Raw genomic sequence first — 17076 nt, 5'->3', positions numbered from 1 at the left:
CCATAAGTCTTGGTTTCAACATTCAAGCTTGACGTATGTATGCCACATAAATGCTGTGGAAATGCTTCATTTAAATCAAATGGCACACATATTGTCACACAGTAGAGCAGTAAATCAGTCACTCGATCAATACACAGGGACAGGGGAGCTCTTTGAATCTGCAACATACAACAGTTCTTTACAAGTCAATGCATGTGACCATATTGATTGAACTAAGGAAGTGCAGACAAAGCCCACAGTTCGCCAATGAGCAGAAAGACACGAGTTACTGTCGATGAAGACAAACAGACCCCCATATACTTGCACCACTGACTGCAAGCCTCAGTGGTCAATGGAACATGGATCCAGAAAGACATGGAACCATGCTTCAGATCACTCATGAATAAGTGTAATGACCTCGCCTGACGCCCTGTACAGAGAAGACACTAATAGTTCCAATCAAACAGTGTGCAGTTTTGATTGATGGTGTGCAGCACTCATACCATTTTTCCTGGCCTTGGGTCTGGCTAAATCACATGCAAGTCACACCTGAAATGAGCTCCCCCAGTTATCAGAAGGGATTCAGATGTTGTTCAATCAATCAAAGAGCCTATCAAACCAGTGAGCGAACAAAGTGTATTACTGCCTGACAGATCAATGGATTGTTTCCAGGAGGAAATGTTTTAATGATCTTGTCACTAAACGCTAATACTCAACATATTTGCAAATTGTTTACTAATATTGAATATGCTAAAGTATGATTAAAGATGTTATGGTTAGGTTAAGGCCTAGGTTAATTTGCGTTAATTTGCTTTAACGGGAGTTAAATGAGAAGATCTGTCCAAAAGGTAACCAAAAGTGCCAATCAGCACCTCTAAAGCCCAAAATGTCGCATCTTGTACGTTTAATCCAGATACATTTTTTGGCAGGGACTCCAGGAGACTCATTATGCTAAGCTAAGCTAACTGAATGCAGTTTTATATGTAGTTAGCGGATGGGGCTGAAAATGTGCGTACGCCACTTCCCACGCAAAATTGTGATTTTTTTAAAAACAGACAGGAGAATGTGCGATCCTCCATGCAAACTCTGAAAAATGCTTAGCACATTTTGGAGACAAAGGGAACTGACAACGCAGATGGTGAGAAAGGTGAACTGATGTCAGACTGCAGAAAGTAAATGTGGAAATAACGATTACTCGTAATATTACTTAGGTATTGATGTGTCACGCACATTGCTTCACTCCATATCATCCTTGTTATCATGAAGATAAATTCAGCAGTGTTATTTGGGCATGTACTGAGTGATAATTGTTCCATAAACACCTTGTAAAATCCAACTCAAATCTTAAATCAAAATTTGTTCTTAATATTGTCAGGTAAGTTGAGATCACGAGGGACAAATGTGAACACAGAGCTCATTGGGGCTGTAGGGTGCTTTCCAAGCTGAATAACACACATTGAGTAACTAGAAAGTCATAGGTACTTTTCAGTTGATTATGTGATTATGATTATTAATTGAATAGAAGTAAGAAATGTTATGTATTATATGTAACGATTTTAATATAATTAACTGAAATATGATTGTAACAATGACACAGAATGAAGGAAATTATGATTTTAATAGAAATGTAGAAGCTAAGAGAAGTGGAAAAAATGTTGAGACATGTTGAATTGGGTGTAACGGCCTTATGACTATGAGTCAACGGAGCAGCTGGGAAGGGAAATGTGTGTGTGCTTAACCATAAAGCACAAATGTGTGTAACCAAAAATGTGTATGTGCTAAGAAAGGTCCCAAGGAGTTTTGTCCAACTAGTATAAGGGAGAGACAGACACAGAACGTGGTTCGACCTCGGCGGATCTCGGAGGGCGTTGGACAGGACAGGACATCACTGGACCCAACAACCTAAAATAAGAATTGGGATTTGAACAGCAAACCGCTAAAGAAAACTCCTGAAATTCTCTTCAGTGGATTTACGAGACAAAAGCCACAGAGGGTAACCACAACGACCAAACCAACTGAAGAGTCATCAGACTCTGGATTTTATCTTCTGTTCAACTGCCGCTACAGCTGAGGATTTATAAAGACATTCTGAAGGCTTTGGACAAAGCTTCAAATTTCTAAAGGATCATACGGCGCGGCAGAATAGGGAATTGAGGTCTCCTTGGACGGGGCGACTCATTCCCCTCCCTTCTATTTCCAAATTATCCAAGCTCGACAATTACAATCAGGTTTTGAATTTTAACCATTTTATCATTTTATTAATTTGTCATTTATATTATTTAATCAGTATAGTATAATTAGTTTAGGTATTGATCACTTTAGTTTAATCACTTTAAGTTGTATGCTTGCCCTTGCTCAATTCTGCAATAAAGTATTTAATCACTGCATTTAAAGTACAAGTAGTAGACATTGAATTTTTTTCTTTTTTAAGGTTGTAATTCATTAGGTAAAGTGTGTTTAACATCTTTATGGTCCTTATAAGTTGCTCTAGCCACTGAAATTAACTTATCCTTGGGGGCTATTTTTCCTGGCCACTAAACACAATCCTAGCAACCATACCAAGTGCCCTGATCAATAAGAAGACAGGCGTTGTTAACGGGCGTGGTATCTGGCTCTACGGCTATTCAGTCAGGTGCCATTTCAGAGTAAGCAGGGAAGGAATTCGGATAAGACAGAAGCTATGCAAATCTCTTCTAATGCATAGAGGCCGCAGTGGTGGGTGTTATTGGGGGCTTTTGTCACAAAACGTATGGCACTGTAAGTAAGAACATCTAGTGTTTTCAGGAGAGACTTGGAGGCAGTTTGGTAGATGACATCACTGCAATCAAGAATTGGTAAGATTGTCATTTACACCAAAGCGAGTTTGGCGGCATAAGTGAAGGAGGCCCTGTTGCGGAATAGGAAACCGATCCTGGACCTAATTTTAGATTGAAGGTGTTTTATGTGTTGCTGGAAAGAGAGGGAACTGTACAACTAGACACCTAGGTATTTGTACACCACCATGTTTTCTTATTCCAACCCATCAAGCCTGGTAATGCTAATTGGGTGAGCACCTGACGAACTTGGTTTTGCCAGAGTTTAGCCGTAATTGGAGGTTTGGGAAGGAGTGCTGGATGGCACTGAAGCTCTCCTGAAGGTTTGATGGCACAGTATCCTGTGAGGGGCCGGATGTGTACAGTATTGTGTCGTCTGCGTATAGGTGGATCTGAGAATTCCCAGAAGCAAGAGCTACATCCTTGATGTATAGGGAGAAAAGAGTCGGCCCAAGAATCAAAGAGACATCCATAGGTTCAAACAGCAGGCCCTCACATGTAACGCACTGAATCTTATCAGAGAAATAGTATACTGGCACGGAAGCCAGATTGTGCGGTTGAAAGGATACTGTGGGATTCAAGGTGGTTGGTAATCTGTTTATTGACCAAGCTTTCGAGGACTTACAAGAGACAGGGTAAGATAGATATGGGTCTATAGCAGTTTGGGTCCAGGGTGTCTCCCCCCCTGAAGACAGGGATGAATGCGGCGTATTTCCAATCTTCCGGAATTTTTGAAGATGCGAGAGACAGGTTGGTAAGGGGGGGAGCGATAAAATTTTCATGTATATCAAAGCTGTCCCTGAGTGCCGTAATGCCTGTCATTTTAGAAGGTATTACTAATATAGGTCGTCTAAAGATCAGGTTTCTCTACACTGTGCAAGAACAGGGTGAAATTATAATTCAATTTGCAGCAATCAAGAATAAATCAAATCTTTTTTTGCAGTAAGCACCCTTAATCTTTAGTCCTTATTAAATCCTTAGTAATGACCCTACGCACAGTTGCATAGTGACTTTATTATTTAACTTAGACCACGTGGTCTAAGTTAAATAATAAACTGACACGTGTGTACTTTTTAAATATTTAACCAAAGACATCATATTTTACCCTAACTGAAGTGATTCAGTAGATTAAACCTAACCCAATAATGGACCCAGGACCTGAGCCTCCATCTCCGGTGCCCTATGGCCATCTCACCAAACTCTCTTCAACTTCTGTGTGCTCAGTGCTGCCGTACAAAGGCTGTAGTGGGAAAAACAGCATTTGAATTCAATTATAAATCAATTAAATAGTATATTTAAGTAATTTGTAGATGGCGTTGCATTAAGTGATGTAATGACGCCCTGATTGTATTAATACCTATAATACATAAAATCTTCAAATAAAACTAACTTTGTGGTTGTTTAACCACAAAGTTACATTAAATGTATTTTTTTGCCTCAACACACATTTTATAGCGTGTATTCATCATGTAATCACAATTTGTATGCTATGTAATTCAATATGTCACCGTAGCACAAAGACTGATCAGTGGATAAACAGCCGTTGTGACTGTAGAGAGCATTGTGAAAGGCGCATGCATCACACAGGCTGACTCTCTTGATTGATAGAATCCTACACGCCAGATAATCTCCCCCAGTGCTGTTTACACCTAACAAGTGTTAAATTTGCACCACTAATCGGGGGAAACTGTGAAACCACGACATTGTGTACGGTGCAGTAATCCATTATGAAATTCCATCACTGTTATTCAGCTCCAATCTCATTACCTCTATTCAACATTTAAGTACGTTGAAAATGAAGACTGTCACTGCTGTACAATCAGAAAAGCATTTCATTTCAACACATTGGGGAATAAAAGTAACACTGCATTGCATGCATTTTAACGCTTGCTTATCCCATCACACAGTGGTATCTCTCTGATGTATGAATAATACAATAATCGGAGACATCGTTGAGGCGTTTCATAGTCATCACAACAATGTATGTAAGCACCTTTGGATTTCATGCATCTAAAATTACACATTCTCAAGGTTTTGTTCTCTCCACATAGCCAATGAAATTAGTTCACTGAATGTTTCATCATGTCTCTGTCAACGATATTATTGAGAAAATACAGTTCAGGCAATGAGTCAGGAAGCACTATGACAGTGGCCCAAGTGGAATCCAGGGGTGATGTATTATTATGATACTTTCTTGGAGGAATCTGGAATTGAATTCTGATTCAGTAGAAAATGATTTTAAGGCGAGGTTATGCTATCCCCTGATGGATGATACACAGGCAGCAGTCACGCTACACAGAGCATCGCAATAGATACACTGGCCATACAGAGCTGGCCATGCACAGCACCAGCGGGCTGCATACGAATTAGCTCAGAAGAAATCGGATCACTGGGGCATAAACACAACAAAGGATGTAATGGAGGGTTTACCTCCTACACTCTGTTAATCCACTTTGTTATCTTTGAAATACTAATTTCCCAAAATTTCCAAATGACTAGAAATGTTTACAGTGGGGAATTATTACATCAGATTTTAGCATCTGATGTAAGGAAGTTCACAAAAAGTTCTGAAAACATAATATAAGAAGCTTTTAGCTTTTTTGGTTTTAGACTTTACCATTCACACACACATCAGAAACAGATACATTATTGATTTTTTTGTATGAAGCATCTCATTTGTGTGTATCGAAGTTTCTCACATTTGTAAGCGAATGTCTCACAAAAAAAAGCCCAAAAAATAAAGGGCAGTGTGACCCAAGCTGCCTTTGTTGCAAAGCAGAATTGCACCATGGCTGAGAGCTGGAAACTGACGTTAAATGGTTTTTCCTTTCAAATGAAAGTGAAGAAAATTAGGACCAGGATACAAAAAAATGTACTAGAATACTTTGTGAAATTTCCCTCAGGTAACTGGAGCTGTACAATCATTATGAAAATTGTAGTGCATTGTGGTCAATGGATTTCTAAATGGAAGAGTGCATTTTGAACAGGTAATTCAAAAAAATACATCCAGTTCCAACATTGCAATCACTCTTGCTTTAGTGGTTGCACCATGGGATCACATCAGTTCTCCAGGGCCAGATTTAGCTTGGGGTGGGGGGAAAAAAATCGATACAACATAGTATTGTTATATTTTCAGTGGCAATATGATACACAAGCGCCAAGTATCAATCTTTTATTATATATGTGTTGTTCAGTTTGTCTGCTTGACAATCCCATTTTGAAGCAAAAGTGAGATGAACAAACAGAGAAATCTATCTTTATAGATAAAACAGATGTTGACAAAGTTTCCTTTTGGGGACATCATTTGAAATTGGGAAAAATTAGAAGTTGTGAAAAAAAAGTAATAAATTGCAATATATCGCAGAATATTGCAATATGTTTAAAATCGCAATATTATCATACTGCGGCGTAAGTATTGTAATGATATGGTATCGGGAGGCGTCTGGTGATTCCCACCCCTAGATTTAGCTCTGATAAATGAATCTATAAAGTTGAGATAGCACTGAAAAACTTCTTCCTTCCCTTTTCTTCATACAAACACATCTAATCTACTTTACTTCTTTATCCCTTACAAACACAAGACTACTCCATCCAAGTTCTTCAAACATGCAGTGTATTGTTAGCACACTACTGTTACCTGAAGCACTTCTATATTCAATAATAATGGGCTCACCACATCTGCAAAGCTTTAGGTTACAGAAGGCTAAGAATAGTGGCTGATGGAGGATTTCATCAGGTTTAAGAAGGTGCCATTTATAGCACACCTATACAGTACATCATGACCAGTGATTCACTTGGTGGTGAATGAGAGGAGTGCTTCAGGTGATGAATCTGTGCACTGTATCCTGGGAGGTCATTCACATGACATGAAGAGCGATTAGGGGCCTTGTCCCCAATCTATCAGGGGACAATCGTTGTATTTCATCATCGCATCTACACTTTTCTTCCTTACTCCCTCCCCCATGGGAATCCACTCATCAGAAACATGGCCATTTAAGTGTGTGGTCATAGACAAGGTCACAGCCTAACTGTACGTATATACACCATCTGTGTGTATTTTTACCTGCTGATGTACGTATACACCACAAAAACAAAGGGAGACGAGGAGCAGCTCCGCCATCTCTCGTCCCTGAGGAGTCATCCATCAGAACTGGATCTGACCCTGGAGGACGGATGTGGTCCTGTGGTGCACGCACTAACTCTGGATGGATCCAAGGCTCTACTACTGGGCTCAGGCAGCCAGAGGAGTGGTTGGACTTATTAAGCATACTATAAAGGCTGACACCTGTGGGACTCAAGGGACTCTGTGGTTCTGTCCTTTGGTCCTGAACAGGCATCAGTCTTTGTGACTTTCTTTGTGTCTTGTAGGCCCTCTGACTGTTTGTGTGACTCTATTGATGACGAATGTCAGTCAACGGGACAAGTTTTCAGATTTTCCAATGAGCACACCTATGGCAACGGAAAAAAAAGGAAAGAACGGAAGTTGCTTTAGTAGCTTACACTTATTTTAAAAAAAAGATTGATACTTGGCGTACTTGTACCGTTCCCCGTATTGCCTCCGAAACTATGCTGTATCAAACGTTCAAATTTACTTGCACGATTACATGAGTTTCCAGCGACTTCACTAATCCCAGCAGCCCCTGTGCCCACGGACTGACACATGTGCGCACACACACACCCCACACACACACACACCCACACACAAAACACACACACACCCACACCACCACACAACAAAAACACACAACACACCCCACACCCACACCCACACACACACACACCCCACACCACCACAACCCAACACACACACACACACACCCACACACACACACACCACACACACGGGGGGGGAAAAGCAGAAAAAACGGAGATGAGACGTACAGGATGACCTAAGAGAGAGAGAGAGATAAAAACCCAATCATAACTCTAGATACTGACTTTTGTTTTTTCTGACTGGCACATGATCAAACAGTGGTTTACGGGGCGGTAGATGGGCTTTGCAAAAAAAACGGAGCCTTCTATGAAATAAGGAATGAACGGAATGACGCATTGAAAATATTGCTCGATCACACAAATTTGATCGTGGGAAGCCAAATTCGTGATTGTAAAATCAAATTTGCTTAATACAATATATAATATAATATATAATATTTTGATACAAATATTTAACAACAATCAAGAAATGACAGTTTTACATGTTCTTAGGCTGAATCTCATTTCTCCATCTTACCCCTACCCCTTACCCCTATCTCTTGGCCCTTGAAACCAAGGGGTAAGGGATAGGGGTGAAAACATACCCCTATGAAATGGGACACCACTTGGTTACATCACCATACAGTATTGACCACAAACTTCCAAGATGCCGTCTCTGTCTGTCGGCTGTGTGGGTTTTGACAACAGTAGAGGCAGATGTTCTTATCTTTGTAGTACTTAGGTCTGTTTGCAATACATATGTGTATACACATGTATCATGTATACATTCATATACACCATGTATACAAGGTGTGTTGTATATCTGTTTCAGTTATCATCGTTTTGAATGTCATTGATGTTCAGAAAAACATTTTGTTAAAATCTGTCTTTACTGCTGATGAATTAAACATAACAGGCAAAAACATTACATAAAATTATGTTACAGAACCATTATCTGTTACGTATCATATACTATTAGAACCATTACTAACATGTCACACACATAAAAAGGCACTCATATGTGTAAAACTAAAAAAATACAGTCTGATGCCTGTTGGCCAGTAACCCCCCATCACATTTCATTAGTGTTCCATATCAAAACCAACAACAATATACAAGTGCATGAACAATGAACAGGAATTAATTACAAATGATTACAATACTACAGTACCAATGCAATAATGAATGGGTACAACATGAACACATGATTTAGGAAACTTCTGCTCGTTTTCAGCCCCAAACTGGACCAGCTGCTGTGTCCTCCTGTGTGATACAGGACGGCATATGTAAAGCACCAAGCGAAGTATCATAGACCGTTAATATTAATATATATATGAACAATCTATGCAATGTATCCAGTCCATTCAAGGCAGAGAAATGCGGGACTGTTGTGCAAATCAACGTTAACGTTAGCGGTTAGCGATTAGCGTTAACATTGCAAGCTAGCGATTTTTTTAAAGTTTCAGTTAGGAACAGGGTTGCAAGTATATATGTACAGGACTGAATAGACCACAAAACAAGACTGTTGTAACTTTTAAATCAATTATTTAAGCCAAAAGTACTTACATTTATGCGTCTCTCTGGTCGATGCGGCAACCATTGTTGCTTGTGTGTTTACAAGTGAGCTCGCGTCCACACTCGATTTCTAGGGGTATACAGCCCTCGGTCTCACCCCTACCCCTTGGTCGTAATAGGTAATGGGACACCACTAGGTCCCGCGTGAACGCGCAAAAACGAGGGAAAGGGGTAAGGAGTAGGGTTAAGAAAGAAAAATGAGATTCAGTCTAAATCTATGTACCCAGCTTGTTGCACTGGAAAGAACAAAAACACAAACAAGTTTGTGTCATGGATACAATGGGGTTTCTGGATAACACTCGAGGTTGTAAACCTTTGTGTTTTTTTCATGAGGATCTACAAACAGCTCACGGGTATTGAAACCGTTGACCAGCAGAGTAAAACAAAAAATTCAACACGCTCTACATATTCTAATTCTGCTAGGTCCCTTTCCTTTGGCTCCTAATTGTTCTTTCTCTCACTTGTTTTCTTCTGTAACAACTGAATGTTATTTTTCCTGTGTTTCTCTCGCTACTTGAATCTCTCTCTCTCCTTGGCTTCACAGTATCCATCCCTGAGGGCCAATCGATTGCAACAGCCTTTCAATGAAATCTCCCGTGCTACTGGAGAAAAGAAACGTTCAATCGAACCGATAACTCTCTCCCTCTGTTCCTTTTGATCGCTTCCTCTCTTCTTTTCTATAAATACAATCTCCCTTCCTCTCCGTTTTGTGCTTGGTGCGAGGAGGATGATAGAGAGGCAGCACAGGCAGGCGGTCAGAGGCGCAGCTGGAGGCTTGTTTGGTGATCAGTGGGGACAGATACTAAAGGAACCTTCACGCCACAGGCATTGTCAATAGCCTCTGTGTAATGCAAAGGAGATAAAGCAGACAGCGGGTGGGGGCAGGGGGCTGAACACACATGCAAATCCAGCCTTTTGGTCAGTGTGGAAAAACCGCAGAGAGAGGCAATAGCAGTCAAATAAAAAAGGACACTATCAATATCACAAGACGTAGTACGACCTAACCTTAAGCTTGACACAGCTGCAACATGCGTGTGTGTCTTTATGTGTATGAATGTGTGCCTGCACGATCGACAAGCATACAACAGATGAAGAGGTTGGTGATATTTGTAGGTGTGAAGCATTACTGCAAACGTCAGCATGTTTATTTCCAGAAATTCATAGTCAACATCCTAAATTCCCATTGGGACATATGAGCTACAGCAGCTCATAAAATCAGCTTTAATTTTAGGTAAGTGGGCAGCTGTGATATCCAACTGTGAAACATATGTATTGTCCACAGTAGGCCCAGTGCAACCCTGGTTTGTCAATCACGGCTAATTGTGATGAATCAGCGAAGGAGGAGGCCCAACAATTTGTTGATCAAGTTATAGTCACTTGTTTTCTTGTAAAGTGCATGCTTAGTAGTTAGGATGACATGAATTAAGGGGGAAGGTAACATTCTTCTTGTGAATCCACACCTCTTCATTTGCCTTACCCTGTGTGTGTGTGTGTGTGTGTGTGTGTGTGTGTGTGTGTGTGTGTGTGTGTGTGTGTGTGTGTGTGTGTGTGTGTGTGTGTGTGTGTGGTGTGTGTGTGTGTATATGTGAGAGTGAGAGAAACTGTCAGTCTGAAAATATGTGCATTAATAAAACCAAATACACAACCGTTGCTATCACAGTGTAGCTTACAGCCTAATTGAATTGTCAAGTGGCATTGTGTTAATTATTGTTAATCAATGTTGAGGTATTTTTCCCCTAGCAACACTTAATATAAGAGAAGACATCTCCAGCCCAAAACAAGCTAGACAACCACAGCTCAAAACAATAGCACGTTAAAATGCCTTGAGCTGATCAGATGACAATAAAAACGTCTAAGGGTTTGATTTTCTTTCACAGTGCTGAACGGTGAGCCTAGATTAGATTAGATTAGATTAGATTATACTTTATTTATCCCACGACGGGGAAATTCTGTCGTTACAAGTAGCAGCATAGCAGCAACAGCAAAAAACAGAAAAACAAAACAATAACACACAAACAAGTAAGCACGAAAGAAGTACAAGGCAAGAAATACAAGGCAAGAAATACAGGCAAGAAATAGACAATGAAAATATGGTAGACTGAGTAAGTAAAATGCCGTCAAACAAAAGGAAGACACCATCAAAGAGGTGCTGTCATAAGTCTTACTCAGGTTTATTCCCAATTGTGCAAGCTTGGATTTTGGGTGACCTATAATGAACTGGGTGGACAAGCACTGTAGGGAATGTTTCAGTAATAATAACAATTCAGTAGCCTGCATAGTGTAATTTTGGTGTCAAGAATCACAGAATTTACGCTACTGTGACACTTGGACAGGAAAAGCCTGAATGTTTATGGTTGCCAGAGCTTGACAGAGGCCCTGTAACACGCCTGGGATTACAGATAGTTATGTCAGAGTTGTTGAGTTGTTGTCAGGGAACCCAAACTGTGCTGTGCCCCTTCAGGGCTCAGCCATGATATACAGGACTCAACCTTAAGGCTTGTCCGGGACAAGTGGACTTTTTTTTTGCAGGGCAAGTAGAAAAATGTACTTGTCCCACTGGACAAGCCAAAACTCAAATAAAATGAAATGCCGTGTTTATCACGTCATGTGCCACTCATTACGTGTATTTTACCGATTTGAAACAAATAAATTCCCCCCCCCCCCACACAATCCGTCGAACCAGCGTCCAACTCAGCAACATGGCATCATGACTTCATGTGAATATACACGTCAACCTTTTTAAGCCAAGTAGCATGTTATCTGTATGCATTTTGAGCTATCCGTGTGTTTGTCTACGCTGTATACAGCGAGCATACACATACACGCCACTTGCTGTGTTATTGTCACTTGCCGTGTTATTGCGAGAAGAAATCCACGGTTGAGTTTAGGAAAAGAAAAACCGGTTAGGATTAGAAAAAGAAAAGCGGGGTTGACTTTATTAACAGAACAAAACAACGCTTGAGTTTAGGAAACGTGACACGCAGGTCACAACCCCCCGGTCTCCTGGGTGAAAGTCCTGTGTTTTACCCATCCAAACCTCGACCAAACTCCCTATGCAGATTTTCGCCCATTCATACTACTCGCTATGGCGTAAATTCACAAGCAATCGCAAGGTAATGTAAGTCAATGGAGGCCAAACGGCGTTGCTATAAACGCTAAAAAGCACGTGTGCGTCTTGATAACATGCCAATAATGGCATACAAATTGGCGTGTCATATGCTATTTCATGAGATCAGTCTGAACTACAGAACACCTGCGGATCCGCTCCGGAACGGGGGCGGAGTCAATAGGTTTCCAATAAAGTCAACGTGTGTATTGTCACTGACACAGAAACAAAATAAAACATCCGGTCAATTTTCAAAATAAAATCACGGCGGATCATATTACACCTTGAAAATATCACAATGGACGGAGCCAGGCCTGAAGTCAACAGGTCAGAGGTTTTGCAACAAGTCCGGACCTGGACTTGAAGGACTGCGGAGCACAAAGCCGATCTGCAGTTGGTGGAAATCAGGGGTCAGAAGAAGAGTGCTGGAGAGTGTAATAGAGAGGGATGTTTCTTTAGGCTCTGCAGCCCAGCCAAGTGCCAGAGAAAGCACCAAGAACAATTAACCTTATAACAACAGCACCATATGAGTTAAAAAGGGAAAGAAAATTTGTGAACAGCTGGACAGCTGGATGAATTTGACTGGGTGCGTTATGAAGAAGGGGTAATGTTCTGCGGCGTCTGCTGGGGGCAACCCAACTTGGCTGACAAGTAAGTGATGTTAGCTAGCTAGCTGAATTTTATTAATGTTGATAGTGTTTGGATGCTTTCAACGTTTTTTTTTAAATTCTGCATTAGCAAAACACACAAAAAGAATTATAAAATGATAAATCTTTATCCGGACAAGTGACTTTTGTGCATAGACAAGTGAAACGTAAATGTACTTGACAAGTGTCAAGTCCTGATATATATGATATATGCTAATGTTCTGTATCTCATAAGAGCAATTCACTGAACTCATGGTCCCATGGCAAGTTGGAGGGTGGGGGTGTGGCCTTGACCAACTGCCACCTTGCTCATTTGAAAGCTATGATGTCTCTCTCTCATGGGAAGGGCCAAATTCTCTGGCCGGGCAAAGCAGAGAAAGGGAAAGTAACCTTGCTCTTTATGACCTCATAAGGCGCAGATTCCAGACCGGTCCATCTGAGCTTTCATTTTCTCAAAGGCAGAGAGGGATATCCCGGACTCAGTTTACACCTATCACTATTTCTAGCCACTGGGAGACCATAGGCAGGCTGGGGGAACGCATATTAATGTTAAGAAAAAGGTTTAAATTTAATTAATATAGTATATCTTTTTTATTTTGAGGCTTTTTTTACATCAAGATGCATAGAAAAAGCCTTGAGTTCTTTTCAGCTCTAGTATATGTTTGGCAAAAAAAGAGCCAACCACATGAGAGAATATGAAAAGGTTTCACAAACACAATCTGACAGCGTTTTCAATCAACTACAGTGGCCACTGACCAGCTCCATAACTGCTTAGCTTTTAGCAATCCTCCAATCCAAAGTGGTATAACCGAGAGGATAGAATCGGTCTACATCATTTTTAAAGGCCAAAAGATAAACTACATTTGTAATTTGCTTGATTTAAGATTTAAGTGTTCAACCTAAAATCCTATCTATGCTTCATTCTCTTTCAGGAATCATATTTTATCTCCTCCCTTAGGTGGCATTTCCATTACATCTCCACCCATTCATCTGAAAGAGCTGACATCATGTTTTTGTCTGGCTACTGAAGATTTAACATCATTATTTTGTAATTGCAATTTTATGTTCACTTATGCTGATCTTTAACTCCCTGTTGCTTCTACTATAATATCCACTTTATTATATAAAAAAGAAACACATATTGTGCATCACACATAATGGTGCTATTAGGACACATTTCCTTTCAGTGTGTGGATGAGCGAAATGTCCTCGTTTTATCACTGCAATTCATGCACTTGTGACATATAATTAAGGCGTAAAGACCTAAAGTCAGTGGGACGGTGTTAATGGTGCAGATTTACTTGATTGAGAGTAAAAGAAAGTCCTTTAACCTGGTGCAGTTTTAAAGAAAATGTTATACGGTTATGTAATATATATATATATCATCAAATATTATATCATGAACATATAATCAAATTTTTTATTTAAGAAAAGTTACAAAAATGTTTGTGTATGGTGTCAATTATAGTTATTAGAAAGAAAGATATTCGGGATCGGCCAATATCGGAATTGACAGGTCAGACTTTAAAAAAGTTGGAAATTGAAATTAGCCAAGATAATTGCAAATTGGTGCTTTTCTAATGAAGCAATAAGGTGCTGTGCAGATGCTAAAAAACATGGAGATTAAAGACCTGGACACACCAGACAGAGGCAAAGTGAAATCTGTGTCTTTTTGAAATGTGACACTCTAGAAGCTTGGTGGTCTCTTTAACTTCAGATTTTTCACACATGGCATCAAGTTAGCATCCAAAATTTGCTGACATTTTATTGAATCCATTTTTCCTTCTACTCGTGAAATGTTCCATGCCACTGGCTGCAATACAACCCCAAAGCATGACTGATCCACCCCCATGCTCAACAGTTGGACAGAGGTTCTTTTCATTAAATTCTGTGCCCTTTCTTCTCCAAACGTACCTTTGCTCATTCTGGCCATAAAGTTCTATTTTAACCTCATCGGTCCACAGAACCTGTTCCCACAATGCATCATGCTTGTCTGTATGTTCATTTGCAAACTTCAAACGCTGATTTTTGTGGTGAGGACGTAGAAGCAGAGCACTGTACGCCAAAACCAACAGACTCAGGAACAGTTTCTACCCACAAGCCATCTCTCTGATGAACAGCTGACTTCTGATCCACAGTGTCAGGTTCAGTTCTAGTCCATAACACAGTAACACTGTTTCTACAGCACCAGTTTAATGGTTCCACTTATTTAGTACTATTCATCATTCCCATTCTCATGTCTCACTTATTATTTGTTATTTATTCATCATTCTCATTTCCTATTTCACAACTGTTCATAATGTTCATACTGTTCATATTGTAATATAATGACATAATACTATTGATCCCAGTATCCTTTGCACTATGCCCCACATTTAAATAACTTTTATTGAACTCTTCATTGCACTCAAGCCTCTATATTGTTTCTGTTTAGAGTATGTTTATATTGTGTATATATTAGTGTGTATATTTTTGTTTTGGTTGTTTTGTATGTGTAAGCACAGTGTGAGCAACGATGCTCCAAAGAAAAATTCCTCGTATGTGTCCTCATACCTGGCAAATAAAGTTGATTCTGATTCTAATGAGGTTTTCTTCTGATGACTCTTCCATGAAGACCATATTTGTACAAGTATCTCTTTATAGTGGAATGGTGTAGCACAACTCAAGTGTCAGCCACTTGGTCTTCCAGATCTTGCTTTAACTTCCACTGTTCCTTATGACTGCCATTTTTTAATAACATTCTGAACAGAGGATATTGGCATCTGAAAACGCTTTGCTATCTTCTTATAGTCTTCTCCTGCTTTGTGAGCGTCAACTATTTTCAGTTTCAGTTTTCTAGACAACTGCTTAGAAGAACCCAAGCTGCTGATTGTTGGGGCAAGGTCAGATGAGTCTGGGCAAGATTGACTTCCCCTGGTTTTTCCAGACGATGATTGAGAACAATCCATGACATTGTCAGGTCTCAGCTTTCCAAAGTGGCCGGTGCATGCTAGAAACTCTGCAGGGTGCCCAAACTTTTGCGGATGCCATTTTTTTGTTTTCTGTTTTTTTGAAAGTGTAAATGATGTAAATAAAATCTAACCTTTTGTGACATATTATACAAATGTCTGATCTGTCATTAATGCCTTTTGGAGATTTTTCCATCTTTTCTTGGCTTCTTTATGCACATTAATACAAATTTGTACCTAGGGTGCCCAAACTTTTGAGCCCCACTGTATTTTTTTAGGCTTTCCCAATCTGTGATTTTGTTTTGATTCTTCCCACCTCAAGGCAAATTGTGAGCCAGGCATGTACATGACGGGTCACCGCCCAATTATTGAGTGTGAACTCTTCTTCGTCTGCTGAAGAACCAGATATACAAGTCAGTAGGTGTCAGGAAGCTTTGCTTGCCTTAAGGGGCTTTCATAATGCATGAGCAGAACTCTCAGCGCCTGATCAGCAGAACGATGACATTGATGCTCAGGCTTGCCATCCCTGCTACCACAGCTCCTCCTGCATTATACAAGTCCAGATACCATCTTTAATTCTACTTCCTTTAAACAAGGTTGATGCGAGGGTCATTAAACCTCCATTCATGACGTTAATTACCTGATAAGGTTTGCTGAGGTAAGATGGACAGAGAGGCTTTCAGCAGAGAAGACGTGAATAAAGCTACTGATTTTTTTTTAGAGTGAGCAGCCATACAAATTAATCTCCAGCCTGTACCATCATCCCATATCTAAAAAGTGCCATGAGAGGCTCATTTAGTTAGTACAGTGTGTCTGAGTCTATAGAGCAGAAGCAAAGAATTAAATTTGGGCAGCCAGTGTATTGTTTTAACCTTTTCTTGGCTGTGGCCATTTTAGGTCCCAAAATCCTCATGACATCTGCAACTAGAGAGTCATCTTATAAATATGAGTATCATGTAAGCATTATAAGCAAACACCTTTAGTGGATTAGCTCATGATTAACGTATATTGTCAGGAGAATGAAGGGAGCTTCACATTGTTTATATGGAAATGACATATAGCTGTAATTTGACAAATATGTCACTGAGCTTTTATAAATAAAACAATTCATATAGAAATATGACATTTTTTAGGACCACATCTGCTTGTCAAGAAACCTCACATGGCCAGACTTAGCTCCAGAGGGCTGTGGAGTAATGTTTGGCTACACCACAGATACATTCTGGGACAGATACAATCGTCTGAGGCGGGGCTAAGCTCCGGATGCAAAATAGTCTCGAAAAGGAACTTGTTTTGGTGGTACATTTGCACACCGC

The 17076-nt window shown here is 40.1% G+C and overlaps 1 long non-coding RNA gene across 2 annotated transcripts in view; it reads right to left on the bottom strand.

Moving 5' to 3' along the window:
* The window catches only part of LOC116692851 (uncharacterized), a 22258-nt gene extending 5182 nt beyond the window's left edge, over positions 1-17076 (bottom strand). Inside the window, exons 1-2 of one of the 2 annotated variants that reach the window (XR_004332799.1) lie at positions 17064-17076; positions 4813-4817 (exon numbers count right to left, since the gene is read on the bottom strand). This is a non-coding gene — a long non-coding RNA (uncharacterized LOC116692851). Of the gene's footprint in view, positions 1-4812; positions 4818-5140; positions 5151-17063 lie in introns of those variants that run through there. The other variant, XR_004332800.1, reaches the window with a different exon arrangement.

Source organism: Etheostoma spectabile, chromosome 7 (genome assembly GCF_008692095.1).
Source record: "Etheostoma spectabile isolate EspeVRDwgs_2016 chromosome 7, UIUC_Espe_1.0, whole genome shotgun sequence".
NCBI classification, from domain to species: domain Eukaryota; kingdom Metazoa; phylum Chordata; class Actinopteri; order Perciformes; family Percidae; genus Etheostoma; species Etheostoma spectabile.
The sequence above is the reverse complement of the archived record's forward strand: the minus strand, read 5'-3'. Positions and strand labels throughout refer to the sequence as shown.